A 15,697-nucleotide genomic window follows, 5' to 3' on the forward strand; every position below is an offset into this window, starting at 1 on the left:
GGCAACAATTTCCTCCTAATCGTGGAAACTCAGGTTTAAGGAATGGTCCAAGTTTCCACTTTTCCTATTAATAAGCTTCCCAACAATTTAACTGAATCCTATCATGTTGGCTCTTGAATATCTCTCAAATTTCACTTCAAATAGCCATCTCTAGAGTTCATTTCTTACTTTACACAGGTCCTTTTCCTGAATCTCCAGAGACTAATGCAAATGCTTCCTAAGCAATCTCTCTGGTCAATGTATATCTTACCTCTTTCACATCAATTACTGGGAGAGTAATCAATGAAAATTACAAATTAAGCCATAGGTTTTCTTTCCATAAAACATTTAAGTAGAACATCTATGATCTAATTACTTTTATTTCTCTTGTCTACTCTACAATCTCTGTAATTCACACCTTCATTTGCATCTCAAACTTTAACTTGTTGAAAGGCAATGACAAAGCATGTTCAAAATACTGTACAATTGCACTCATTTCACATGCTAGCAAGGTTATGCTCAAAATCCTTTAAGCTATGCTTTAGCAGTACATAAACTGAGAAATTCCAGATGTACAACCTGGTTTTTCAAAAAGGCATAGGAACCAGATATCAAGTTGCCAACATCCATTGGATCATGGAGAAATCAAGAGAATTCCAGAAAAACAAGTATTTCTGCTTAATTGACTACGTTAAAGCCTTTGACTATGTGGATTACAACAAACTGAAAAATACTAGAGATGGGAGCATCAGATTACCTTACCTATCTTTTGAGAAACCTGAGAAAATGCAGGTCAAGAAGCAAGTCAGAACCGGAAATGGAACAACAGACTGGTTCAAAATTGGGAAAGGGGTACAAGGCTTTATATTGTCACCCTTTTTTATTCAACTTATACGAGAGGACATTATGCAAAATGCCAGGCTGGATGAATCACAAGCTGGAATCACTGCTGGGAGAAATATCAACAACCTCAGATATGCAGATGATACCAATCTAATAACACAGAGAGAAGAACTAAAGAACTCCTTGACGAGGGTGAAAGAGGAAAGTGAAAAAGCTAGCTTAAAACTCTACATTCAAAAAACTAAGATCATGGCATCCAGTCCCATCACTTCATGGCAAATAGATGTGGAAAAGTGGAGACAGTGGTAGATTTTCTTTTCTTGGGCTCCAAAACAACTTACAGATGGTGACTGCAGCTGTGAAATTTAAAAACGCTTGCTCCTTGGTAGGAAAGCTATGCCAAATCTAGACAGCATATTAAAAAACAAAGACATCACTTTGCCAACAAAGATCTGTATGGTCAAAGGTATTGTTTTTCCAGTAGTCATGTATGGATGTGAGATTTGGACTATAAAGAAAGCTGAGTGAGATTTGGACTGTAAAGAATTGATGCTTTTGAACTGTGGTTCTGGAGAAGACTCTTGGGAATCCCTTGGACTGCAAGGAGATCAAACCAGTCAATCCTAAAGGAAATCAATCCTGAATATACATTGAAAGGACTGATGCTGAAGCTGAAGCTCCAATACTTTGGTCACCTGGTGTGAAGAGCCAACTCACTGGAAAAGACCCAGATGCTGGGAAAGATTGAGGTCAGGAGAAGCAGGTGACAGGATGAAATGACTAGGTAGCATCACTTACTCAAAGGACATGAATTTGAGGAAATTCTGGGAGATAGTGAACGACAGCGAAGCCTGGTGTGCTGCAGTGTATGTGGTTGCAAAGAATTGGACATGACTTAGTGACTGAACACAGAAATAGTAGCCTGGGGTAGTCTCCTATTCCCCTAATGAGGGCCATGACAGCTGACACCAGTGCTCTGGAAGCTTTCGCCTGAGTACGAGGCCTCACTTGCACTTAACTCTCAGGCAATCCAAATTTTTTCATTATTCAAAGCAACTGAAGAAGTAAGCAGTCGGAAAAGAGATGTGTACAGGGTGCCATATCATAAACTCCTTTACAACTATTAATATATTGTTGATTTCAAAAATAATATGACCTGTATGATGAAAAGTTCTGGAATTTGAAGGAAAATCATCATTGACTAGTACTTGGGCCATTTTTATAAAGGTTCCAGATGTGCTCTATACAAATGTGGATCATCTATTTTTTGAATTTAGGGATTTACTATAGCAGACTTCCCAAGTGGTGCTAGTAGTAAAGAATCTGCCTGCCAAGGCTGGTAGATGTAAGTGACATGGGTTCAATCCCTGGGTGGGAGAAAATTTCCTGGAGTAGGGCATGGCAACCCAGTCCACTATTCTTGACTGGGAAATCACATGTACAGAGAAACCTGGTGGACCACAGTCTATAGGGTTGCAAAGAGTCAGACAGAACTGAAGCGACTTAGCATGCACTATTATATCAAATTTGACTTTGTTCTCCAAAGTATTTGTCTGCTGGATCTATGAATACTTATAAGAGCTGATTAGTACATTCCATTATGATCATGGATTACCCATTTCTCCATTCCTCTGCCCATGTTTTGTATATATTTTTATATTCATACACAATTATGGTTGTTACATCTTCTTAAATAATGTTTTTTAGCATTTTATCATTTTTTTCATTTTCTCATATCAGTGGGAATATTTGTCTGTAACACATTTTACCAGCATTCTTGGCTCACTTCTTTCACTCCAGCTCACTATTCCCTATCTGCTCACATATTCTCATTTTCTCAGTTTGAAGCCATTCTATTCTAGTGAGGTCTGGAGGTAGTGAAATTTCTTCTTCTTTGCAAATATATTTATTTCATCCTCACACTTGGGGAAAAAAGAAACTTTAGTTGGCTATAGGATTTTAGATTGAGAGTTGTTTTCCTCCTGCACTTTAGATACATCAATTTATTTCCAGCTGGCACACAGTTTTGCTAATGAAACATCTATTGTCTAGTTTATTAATAATCCTGGGTAGGCAGTTTATCTTTTTCCTCTAGAAATATAAAAATGATTCTCTTTATCCTGGTTAAACTGCAGTTTTGTAAGGTGAGACTTTTTTTTTAATTTGAAACTGCAAGTTGCCTTTTCACTTCCTTCATAATGCCTTTGAAACACAATGTGGCTTTATTTGAAGTTTGATGAGGATCAATTCATATTTTTTTCTTTTGTTGAGTGTGCTTTTGGTGCCACATTCAATAAATCATTGCATAACTGAAGGTCACAAAGATGCATGACTATGTTCTCTTCTAAGTGTTTATAGTTATGCTTTTAACTTTATGTCCCTGCTCTACTCTGAGCTAACTTTTGTATGTAGTGTGTAGTAGGGTTCCAACTTCATTTTTTTTTTTTTTTTTTTGGAATGTAGATATCCATTGGTCCTACAACTATTTGTTGAAAGGATATATTTTACCCATTGAATTTTCCTGTCAAAATGGTCAAAAACCAACTGATCATCAATAAATGAGTTTATTTACAGACTCTCAATTCTATTTTGTTGATCTTTCATCCATCTAATGCAAATACAATACTGTCTTGATTATTATAGCTTTGTTGTATGTTTCAAAATCAGGAAGCATGAGTCTTCCAAAATGGCTGTCATTTTTAAGTTTGTTACCTTATCTGAGTCCCTTTCATTTTCATATAAATTTTGGGAACAACTTGTCAATTTCTGCCCAAAAAATAGATGGGATTTTGATAAAGATTTCATTGAATTACTAGTGACCTACTGTAGAGTAGTACATCATTTGGACAGTATTGCCTATTAAGTCTTCCAATTAATCAACACGAAACATATCTCTATTAGGTCTACTTTTTTTCAACAATGGTTTGCAGTTTGCTTTTCATGAAACTGTTGTACATTTGTGTTCAATTTCTTCTTTTTGTTTTTTGATGCAAATGTAAATGAAATTTTCCTAATTTAATTTTTTCTTGATCACTGTTAGTTTATAGAAATACAATAGATAGTCTCTGGAAACACAACTGATTTTTATATCAATTTTTACTTATACACCTTGCTAAACTTAATAGGTCTAAAATTTATTTTGAGGATTATCTATGACTTTTATATAATATCATCTCATTGGTAAACAGAAATTGTTTTGATTCTTAGTTTCCAATATGAATGATTTTTAAATTTTTCTTGCTTACTTGCCCTGGCTACAAGTTTCAGTTCAATGCTGAAGAGAAGTACCAAGAGGAGAGATACTTGTTTTGTCCTTAGCTAAAGCTTTAGTCACTTGACCATTAAGTATGATGTCAGCTGTGTTTCTGTTTTTTTGTTTTGACCATAAATAATATTTATTAAAGAATGTCTCTTCTGTTTATACTTTATTGCCATTTCTTCTAATGATAAAATGGTTTTGGATTTTGTCAAGTGGATTCCATATATCTACTGAGATGACCCTGTAGTTTTCTTATTTATTCTATTACTCTTTTGCAGTACATTAATTGATATTTGTACATAGAACCACCTTTTCATTAAGGAATAATTGGTCATAGCATATCTTTATTTTTACATGTTGCTAGATTCTGCTTGCTATCTTAAAGGACTTTTGCATTCACATTCATATGACATATTGGTCAGTTGTTTGTGCTCATTGCACTGTCTTTCTTTTTTGTTGTTGTTATCAGGATGATTTTGGCCTCACATAATAAGTTGGAAAATGATTCCTCCTCTTCATTGTATTTTGTAGCTTGTGAAGAATTCGTGTTAATTCCTCTTTAAATGTTTGGTTAAATTTAGCAGTGAAGCCTGGGTTTGGCTCTGCATTATAGGAGTATGCTTTATTCTTAAATCAATAACCACCCACTCACTCAGCAGTTCATCCATTTGCAATGCGGGAGATGTGGGCAAGAGACTTGGGTTCAATACCTGGGTAGGGAAGATGCCCTATAGAAATGAAACGGTAACCTACTTAAGTACTCTTGCCTGGAAAACTCCAATCCATGGGGTCATGAAAGAGTTGGACATGCCTGGGCTACTAAACAATGACAACAATCCTTCATAATTGTAGGGCTATTCAGATTTTTTTGGACTTCCCTGGTAGCTCAGCTGGTAAAGAATCTGTCTGCAATGTGGGAGACCTGGGTTTGATCTCTGGGTTGGGAAGATCCCCTGGAGAAGGGAACAGCTACCCACTCCAGTATTCTGGGCTGAAGAATTCCATGGGCTGTATAGTTCACGGGGTCACAAAGAGTCGCCTGAGCAACTTTCACTTTTCAGATTTTCTATCTCTTAAGAAAGTTTGGATTATTTTGTATTTCCAGGAATCCATTTATTTAGATTATCTGATTTTTGACACACAACTGTTCATTTTATTTCCATAGAATGTCATTTTGGAAAAGTTGGAAATGGCTTTCCTAAATCTAACTTTTGGTCTAGTGAGAAGTTTATCAAACTGTTGATCTTTTCAAAGAGACAGCTCTTCAGTTCACTGAATGTTTCCACTAGCTATCTACCCTCCATTTCATTTTTCTTTACTATAAACTTCAAAATTTCCTTCTGCCTGCTTGATTTGAGTTTCATCTTTATTTTAGGTTCTTACTATGGAAAGTTAGGTTATTGAGTTGTCATATTCCTTCTTTGTAATATAGGCATATACAGCTACAAATTTCCCTCTGTGTACACTAGCATCCTCTCCAGAATTTTTGGTATATTTCTTTTATATTTTCATTCATAATTTTCCAATTTAATTTCTGATTTCTTCCTTGGGCCATAGAAAACTTAGGGCTATTGCCTAATTCTCAGGGATTTATGAATACCTAAACTCCTTTTAGTTTCACCACACTGTGGCTGAAATATACTAACGTGTATACTAGAGCATACTCTAGCACAATCAGTTCAGTCCAGTCAATCACTTGTGTCTGACTCTGCAACTACATGGACTGCAGCACACAAGGCCTACCTGTCATCACCAACTCCCAGAGTTTACTCAAAATCATGTCCTTTGAGTCAGTGATGCCATCCAACCATCTCATCCTCTGTTGTCCCCTTCTCCTCCTACCATCAATCTTTCTCAGCATCAGGGTCTTTTCAAACAGATCAGTTCTTCACATCAGTGGCCAAAGTATTTGAGTTTCAGCTTCAACATCAGTCCTTCCAGTGAATATTAAGGACTGATTTGCTTTAGTATGGACTGGTTGGATCTCCTTGCAGTCCAAGGGACTCTCAAGAATCTTCTCCAACACCACAGTTCAAAAGTATCAATTCTTCAGCATCAGCTTTCTTCATAGTCCAACTCTCACATCCATACATGACCACTGGAAAAACCATAGCCTTGACTAGACAGACCTTTGTTGGCAAAGTAATGCTTCTGCTTTTTAATATGCTGTCTAGGTTGGTCATAGCTTTCCTTCCAAGGAGTAAGTGTCTTTTAATTTCATGGCTGCAGTCACCATCTGCAGTGATTTTGGAGCCCAGAAAAATAAAGTCTGACACTGTTTCCACTGTTTCCCCATCTATATGCCATGAAGTAATGGGACCAGATGTCATGATCTTAGTTTTCTGAATGTTGAGCTTTAAGTCAACTTTTTCATTCTCCTCTTTCAATTTCATCAAGAGGCCCTTTAGTGCATCTTTGTTTTCTTCCATAAGGGTGATATCACCTGCATATCTGAGGTTATTGATATTTCTCCCAGCAATCTTGATTCCAGCTTGTGCTTCATACAGCCCAGCATTTCTCATGATGTACTCTGCATATAGGTTAAATAAGCAGGGTGACCATATACAGTCTTGACATACTCCTTTTCTGATTTGGAACCAGTCTGTGTTTCCATGTCCACTTCTAACTGTTGCTTCTTGACCTGCATACAGACTTTTTAAGAGGCAGGTTAGGTGGTCTGGTATTCTCATCTTTTTAAGAATTCTCCAAAAAAAAAAAAAAAAAAAAGAATTCTCCAGTTTGTTGCGGTTCACACAGGCAAAGGCTTTCGCATTGTCAGTAAGGGAGAAGTAGATGTTTTTCTGGAACTCTCTTGCTTTTTTGATGATCCAACGGATGTTGGAAATTTGATCTCTGGTTCCTCTGCCTTTTCTAAATCCAGCTTGAACATCTGGAAGTTCACGGTTCACATACAGCTGAAGCCTGGCTTGGAGAATTTTGAGCATTATTTTACTAGCGTGTGAGATGAGTGCATTTGTGCAGTAGTTTGAGCATTGTTTTGCATTGCCTCTCTTTGGGACTGGAATGAAAACTGACCTTTTCCAGTCCTCTGGTCTCCACTGAGTTTTCCAAATTTGCTGGCATATTGAGCACAGCACTTTCACAGCATCATCATTTAGGATTTGAAATAGCTCACCTGGAATTCCATCACTTCCACTAGCTCTGTTTGTAGTGATGCTTCCTAAGACCCACTTGAATTCACATTCCAGGATGTCTGGCTCTAGGTTGGTGATCATACCATTGTTATTATCTGGTTCGTGAAGATGTTTTTTGTACAGTTCTGTGTATTTTTGCCACCTCTTCTTAATATCTTCTGCTTCTGTTAGGTCCATACCATTTCCGTCCCTTTTTTCTTCATCTTTGCATGAAATGTTCCCTCGGTATCTCTAATTTTCTTGAAGAGATCTCTAGTCTTTCCCATTGTGTTGTTTTCCTCTATTTCTTTGCATTTATCACTGAGGAAGTCTTTCTTATGTGTCCTTGCTATTCTTTGGAACTCTGCATTCAAATGGATATATCTTTCCTTTTCTCCTACATAATGGTTATCAGCAAAAGTTTTGGAGTCAAACTGTTAGGCTTTAAAGACTGTCCCTGTCACATGGGAATTTTTAGCCAGGTGATATTTAACCTTTATATTTCTTACCTGTAAATTCTTGATTGTATTAGCAGTGACCACATTATACTGTGCTCAAGAATAAATTAGGTATATATGCTAAGTGCTTACAGTTTCACCAGGTAAAAGTCAATTAATAAATGCTAGATATTATAAATAGCATCCCCTCATTCAAAAATGAAGGCTGTTTCTCTGATACTTCTAGCATTACTTTTAGTTCTCCTCTAATGACAAAAAAGAATATATCTATACAGATTGAAGATAATTTTCAACTTAGCATGTCATACAGTTTCAAGTTACTCCTCAGTTTTTAATTTATAGTTTTTAATTTATAAATAAATCCCAATTAGTCTAAAACATTAAGGCATCTACCAAGATTTAAACCCTGTCAACCTAGCTTGATTTTTGGCTATGCATATAGATTGTTAATAGCATTTCTAGTTTTCCAGATATTAAGGATATTACAATCACACTTGTGACAGGCACATGAAGTAATGTCTTTTTCTTCAGTTGAACATTTTGTTTTGTGATAACCAAAGAGTAACATGCAGCTGCAAAAATAATACAGAGAAATCTCAAGATCCATTATCAAGGTACCCCCAATGACAATGCTTTGCACACTACTATAATCAATATGACATTAATATCATCAAGATACCTAACATTTCCATTGACATAAGGACCCTTCATTTTGCTGTTAAATCAATACACCCACTTTCCCCCAAACACACAGCTTCATTAACCTCTGGTAAGTACTAATCTGTCTTCAACTTCTATTATTTTATCTTTTCCAGAATATTACATAAGTGAAATCATATGGTATGCTACCATTGGGAATTGGCATTTTCTTCCCTTCTCATTCTTCTATTGCTGAGTTGCACTCCATGATATGGATAAACAGTCACATATTTTGGGGCCAACATATATACATTTCTGTAATATAACTCATCAAGAGTCCAAACACTGATTCCCGAAATAGTCACCTGTTTAATTTAAGAAACAGTCAAAACGTATTACAGAATGACTGTATCATTTTGCATTCCTATGACCAAGTTATACAGTTACTCCACATCCTTGACAGTATTTCCTGGTATCAATTACTTTTTAAATTATCATTTTAGTAGTCTTAATAAATATGTAATATCTCATGATAATTTTAATAATGAGTTCTCTAATATCTAATTATATTGAACATCTTTAACATAAATATTTACTATCTCTATAATCTCTTCAATAAAATATTGGTTCACTTCTTTTGCCTCATTTTTAAAAAACTGGATTGCTTTTTCAATGTTGAGTTTTATGAGTCCTTAGTATATTCTAAATTTCAGTTTTCTCTTGTATATGAGAATTGCAATTAATTTTTCCTAGCCTGTACCTTGAATTTTTATCCTCTTTACATGGCTTTATACAGCAGGTTTTTAATTTTGATGAGATCATTTGATCAACTTGTCTTTTTATGGGTTATGCTTTCATATCATATAAAAAATTCTTTGTCTAGTCCTAGATCCTGAATAAACACTTTTGCTTGTGGATATCTAATTGATCCAGCACCATTTATTGCAAAGGCTACCTTTTTTCCACTAAATTGCACTTTACCTCTGTGCATTAAAGTGATTGAAACATAGTTGTACGGGTCTATTTCTTAATTCTCTATTCTGTTTCACTGATCTATGTGCCTTTCCCTATGCCAATATTATACAGTCTTGGTTACAATAAGCCTGAAAATGGATAGAATAATCCTCCTTTCTTTTTCCCTTTCAAAAGAGTTCTAGCTATTCTACTTCCTTTGACTTTCCTTTGCATAGAAATCATGTTAATCGTCATCAATTTGGGGAGAATTGGCAATGCTGCTGTGTTTTTCAATTGACCAATCTGACCTCAGCTCTTGAGACCAACAAAGGAATGTGTCAGGCACTGGGCTTGTTCTCTGTCTAAACCCTGCTTACCTCCCTGTGCAGCCACAGGAGGCATGCCAGGTACTTTCTCTAGGAAATGGAAACCTACTCCAGTATTCTTGCCTGGAGACTCACATGGACTGAGTGAGAAGTCTGGCAGGCGCAGTTCATGCGGTCACAAAACAGTTTGGACGTGACTTAGCAACCAAATCATGACAACAAAAAATGGTCTTTGTTGAATCATGGTTCACCATTCAATACCCAGGGACCTACCTAACAAATGCTAATTTAACAAAAATTACAACACTGGCAAAGATACTGGCATAGTCCAGGGATCCAGATTGAGGCTCATTCTGGGCAGAGAGTACCTCCAGGTTGTCTACAATGGGGAAGCAGTGCTCATTAGGTTGGACACTTGTCCCTTGGTCCAAAAGAAGAGTGGCAGACAAGAGCCAGAATGCATCCCCTCAGACATGCCAGGCCTGGTTCAGAGCCACTAAGCTCTTCATGACCAGATCAAAGGGTTTCACTGTAAGATATAATGCTTGAAAATCAAATTGACTTATAAGAACTGTATTATATGGTTACTAAGCTGTTGATAAAGTGCTGGTGGCACCATTTTAAATTCCTCATATAAACTTTTGAGTCATATTTTTACATTTATTTCTTAGTTCTTTTTATTGTGTCAAATGTTCCTTCATCTTGCATTCACATAATTTAGCTCACAGATTTCACTACACTATTTTACTGAGCTAGGTGTCAGTGCTTCAGCAATTCCCGTAAAAGTACCTTTTCCAGGGAATCTGTAGCAATGCTTCATTTAGCTTAGGTATCTAAATAGTCCAACAAAACAACCACACCAAATGGTCCCATGAATAACTGAATTTAAATTACAAAACTGCTTTCATAACTGTTGGCTCATCTATCTGAAATATGGAAAATCATTTTTCTATAAATCAGAATTAGTACATATTCCTTAGTGAATGCAATGCCTTAGTGAATGACACTAAAATGAATGCTTTGTGTCATTAGAAAGAATTACTAAAAATCATGAAGAATAGCCTCAATGTTAAAAAAAATTAGCTAAACATAAAATATTTCTTAATATAATAGTAACTTAAACATATTTCATTTTCTTCATTGTAGGTGTGCTGAGAACAGATAATACTTGGCTACATATAGATGGTTCTTCCAGTTTATCAAGTTTAGAGATTACCATCTTCTAAAATGCCTCCCTAGTTCCATTTTATAATTAAAATTATTTGATATGCACCTGTGCCTTGGACAATGCTCTCCTTACTTCATTCAAATATTTACATTAATATCTTCATGTTTTCCCTAATGAGTCCCTTTCAATGCTATGTGATAAAAAAATAAAATAAAATGAATTAGAGATAAAAGAAAATGCTTGAGAATGCATGTTCACTCATTAGATCTAATCATTTGCAGTACTTTCATCAAATTAAAAGAAAACTAATACTTAAATACACAAAGTGCTTGGTTGCAATGCTATATTTCTAAGTCCTACAGTGCTAATTGGCTTCTTGTTGAGCCAAAGACACTTAGTTCTTAGAAGGAAAGTTATGACCAACCTAGACAGCATATTAAAAAGCAGAGACCTTTGCCAACAAAGGTCTGTCTAGTCAAGGCTATGGTTTTTCCAGTAGTCACGCATGAATGTGAGAGTTGGACTATAAAGAAAGCTGAGTGCCAAAGAACTGATGCTCTCAACTGTGTTGGAGAAGACTCTTGAGAGTCCCTTGGACTGCAAGGAGATCCAACCAGTCCATCCCAAAAGAGATCATTCCTCAGTGTTCATTGAAAGGACTGATGTTGAAGGTGAAACTCCAATACTTCGGCCACTTGATGTGAAGAGCTGGCTCATTTGAAAAGACCCTGATGATGGGAAAGATTGAAAGTGGGAGGAGAAGGGGATGACAGAGGATGAGATGGTTAGATGGCATCACCGACTCAATGGACATGAGTTTGGGTAAACTCTGGGAGTTGGTGATGGACAGGGAGGCCTGGTGTGCTGCAGTCCATGGGGTCACAAACAGTCGGACATGACTGAGGGACTAAACTGAACTGAACTGAGTCAAAGAAATTACCACAGGAATATCTATTAGTAATCAGCTAACAGCATTAAAAAGTCAGTATGTATTTATATACTCTATTTAATACTGAATGTAGTTACACAATAGATCAATAAGAGAAAAATTGGCAAAGCAGGAGTCAACATAAAGATCTTATTTTCACAGGGTCTTACTATCTGGTCACCAACCTGGCACCTTCAGAAGATACAATTTTCACGCTCACGGGGTACTGTTCAGTACACTTAAGAGTCACTTGATTACAACACTGAGTATACCCAGGATGATAAATGGGATGACTATCAAAGTGCCATCAAAAATGTGCACTATTTCTTATTCTTTAGTTGTCACACACTAAACCACTAACTTGAATGGAATCTCAGTGAGCTGAACTAGTTAAGAGAACCTCATGCTGCCCTGAAAATCTCCATTTTGGATCAAAACTAAGAATGCAGTTTAAAACTTCTATATAAGAGTGATAAACAGAAGAATAGAGCAAAGGACTGCTAATTTAATCATGAATTTCTCATCCTGTTTAAGTTTTACAGAAGGGATGCTACCTATCTGGTTGAACATTTTTCCATAAATAAGTCTTAAGTTTTTCAGGAAAACAGAGACATTAAAACCAATACCAGAAAAAGTAAGTGAAATAGATCCTATGATTAATATAATCTACAACCACATGACTGAGTAACAAGCAAAAGACTTTTAAACTTAATGGTGAAGAAATCTGTCAATAATTATTTCTAGTCTGACTCCATGCTGAGAACCAAAAATCATTATAGTGAAAAATGTAATAGGAAAAAAAGGAATACTTGAGCAAGCTACAAGAAAAAACAAAAACAAAAAAAAACTCCACTACGAGATGTGAAATTACTGATGCAAATGGAGAAACTCTTTAAGGTTACTCTTTTGTGATAGATATTTCAGGAGGAGGGCAGAATAGTTTCTAGAATATCTGCAGTGATTTTGGAGCCCAAGAAAATAAAGTTTCTCACTGTTTCCATTGTTTCCCCATCTATTTGCCATGAAGTGATGGGACTGGATGACATGATCTTCATTTTGAATGTTGGGTTTTAACCAGCTTCTCTCCTCTTTCACCTTTCATCAAGAGGTTCTCCAGGATGTCTGGGCTAGATGAATGATCCCACTATCATAGTTATCTGGGTCATGAAGATCTATTTGTTTAGTTCTTTTTTGTATTCTTGCCACCTCTTCTTAATATATTCTGCTTCTGTTAGGTCCCTACCATTTCTGCCCTTTATTGTGCCCATCTTTGCATAAAATGTTCCCTTGGTATCTCTAATTTTCTGGAAGAGATCTCTAGTCTTTCCCATTCTTTTATTTTCCTCTATTTCTTTGCATTGATCACTGAGGAAGGTTTTTTTTAATCTCTCCTTGCTATTCTTTGGCACTCTGTATTCATATGGTTATATTTCCTTTTCTCTTTTGCCTTTAGCTTCTCTTCTTTTCTCAGCTCTTTGTAAGGCCTCCTCAGAAAACCATTTTGCCCTTTTGCTATTCTTTTTCTTGAGAATGGTTTTGATCACCGCTTCCTGTACAATGACACAATCTTTGTCCATAGTTTCTTCAGGCACTCTGTCTATCAGATCTAAACCCTTAAATATGTCACTTCTACTGTATAATCATAAGGGATTTGATTTAGGTCAAACCTGAGTGGCCTAGCGATTTTCCCTACTTTCTTCAATTTCCATCTGAATTTGGCAATAAGAAGTTCATGATCTGAGTCACAGTCAGCTCCTGGTCTTGTTCTTGCTGACGGTATAGAGCTTCTTCACCTTTGGCTGCAAAGAATATAATCAGTCTGATTTTGGTGTTGGCCATCTGGTGATGTGCACGTGTACAGTCTTCTCTTGTGTTGTAAGAAGCGGGTGTTTGCTATGACCAGTGTGTCCTCTTTTCAAAACGCTGTTAGCCTTTGCCCTGCTTTATTTTGTACTCCAAGACCAAACTTGCCTATTATTTCAAGTATCTCTTGACTTTCTACTTTTGCATTCCAGCCCCCTGTGATGAAATGGACCTTTTTTTTTTTGTTTTTTTTGGTGTTAGTTCTAGAAGGTTTTGTAGGTCTTCATAGAACCGTTCACCTTCAGTTTCTTCAGCATTAGTGGTTGGGGCATAGAGTTGGATTACTCAGATATTGAAGAGTTTGCCTTGGAAATGAACAGAGATCATTCTGGTTTTTTTGAGATTGTGTCCAAGTACTGCATTTTGGACTATTTAGTTAGACTATGAGGGCTAATCCTTTTCTTCTAAGGGATTATTGCCCACAGTAGTAGATGTAATGGTCATTTGAATTAAATTCAGCCATTCCTGTCCATTTTAGTTCACTGATTCCTAAAAGGTCAATGTTCACTCTTGCCATCTCCTGTTTGACCACTTCCAATTTACATAGATTCATGGACCTAACATTCCAGGTTCCTATGTTCTTTTCAGCATCGTACTTTACTTTCACCACCAGACACACCCACAGCTGGGTGTTGTTTCTGCTTTGGCTCAGACTCTCCACTCCTGGAGTTATTCCTCTGCTCCTCTCCAGTAGCATATTGGGCACCTACTGACCTGGGGAGTTCATCTTCCAGTGTCATATCTTTTTGGTTTTTTTTACTGTTCATGAGGTTGTCAAGGCAAGAACACTGAAGTGGCTTTCCATTCCTTTCTCCAGTGGACCACATTTTGTCAGAATACTCCACCATGATCTGTCCATCTTGGGTGGCCCTACATTGCACAGGGCTCACAGTTTCACTGGGTTGACATGGTTGTGATCCATGTGTTCAATTTGGTTTATGCTCTGTGATTTTGGTTTTCATTCTTCTGTCCTCTGATGGATGAGGATAAAAGGCTTGTGGAAGCTTCCTGGTGGGAGGGACTGGCTGTGGGTAAAACTGGGTCTTGCTCTGGTGGACAAGGCCATGCTCAGTAAATCTTTAATCCAATTTTCTGCTGATGGGTGGGGCTGTGTACCTGTAACATTAACTGCATCTGAAACAACATGCCTTATTTCTCAACTACCTCAGGGCAAGATTTTGGTTTTGGTTTCTTTTTTGTTTTGCTTTCTTTGTTGGTTTTAAATCTAAGGCTAATTCCATCTTTTTTTTTTTCCTCTCTGGCTTAGGTCACTCTGATATCAGTTTCATTTTAAAGATGAGGTGTATTTAATAGCCTCAATCTCAATTATATGGTGTATATAAACATTTGCAATTCTGGCAGAAGAGAGACATAATTTTGCATAATTCATCTCAATAAAAGTTTGTGTGTCTAGACATAATAAAACATTGTGTAGGTTTATTTAATAAATGCACACATAGAAAGGGTAACATAAGAGAAGTATTTAAAAAAAATGATCACAATCTAAACTCATCTACTTATATTTTTGTTATAAATGAAAATTTCTATATACATATTACATTAAATAATTATCAATTATAAATACCTTGCCTTTCATTAAAATCTTCAAACGTTCATATACTCATCTTTTCTAACTATAGAACCACAGTCCATGATCCTTTTTCCTTTATTTGGAAAGGAACAATAGTGTTAATAATATATGCTGCACTGTAGTTTTCCCGTAAATCATTAGAATTAGGTGGCATGTTTTAAATATTCCTTTTAAAAGAAGGCAAGACTTATCATTATCAAATTACATCAGCTTTCTCTGGTCTCCAGTGATAATGAGGAAAATAAATTGTATTCTTCAAAACTTTTTGAAAAACAACAGAATTGTAAAAGTCCTGCTTTAATGTTCCATAAAATCAATTGTAATTAATTCTTAGATTCACATGTGATTTAAAGTTAAGTAAAATGTCAACAACTTTCCATAAAATGATTTGAAATATTTGACATAATATTAAATGCTTTTCCACTGTGTACAATTATATTTTTCTTAATGAGAGCTAATATTAATATGTTCAGTGTGTAGCTCATTACAGTATAAAAACTACACTTTTTAAGGGCAGAATATAGCTATTAACTTAGCAAAGGTTTTAAAAGAGAA

The 15,697-nt window shown here is 36.1% G+C and overlaps 1 pseudogene; it reads left to right on the forward strand.

Moving 5' to 3' along the window:
* Positions 1 to 615: 615 nt before the first annotated feature.
* LOC136176368 (Y-box-binding protein 2 pseudogene) overlaps positions 616 to 15,697 on the forward strand; it is a 28,433-nt pseudogene continuing 13,351 nt past the window's right edge.

This window comes from Muntiacus reevesi, chromosome 10, assembly GCF_963930625.1.
Source record: "Muntiacus reevesi chromosome 10, mMunRee1.1, whole genome shotgun sequence".
NCBI lineage: Eukaryota > Metazoa > Chordata > Mammalia > Artiodactyla > Cervidae > Muntiacus > Muntiacus reevesi.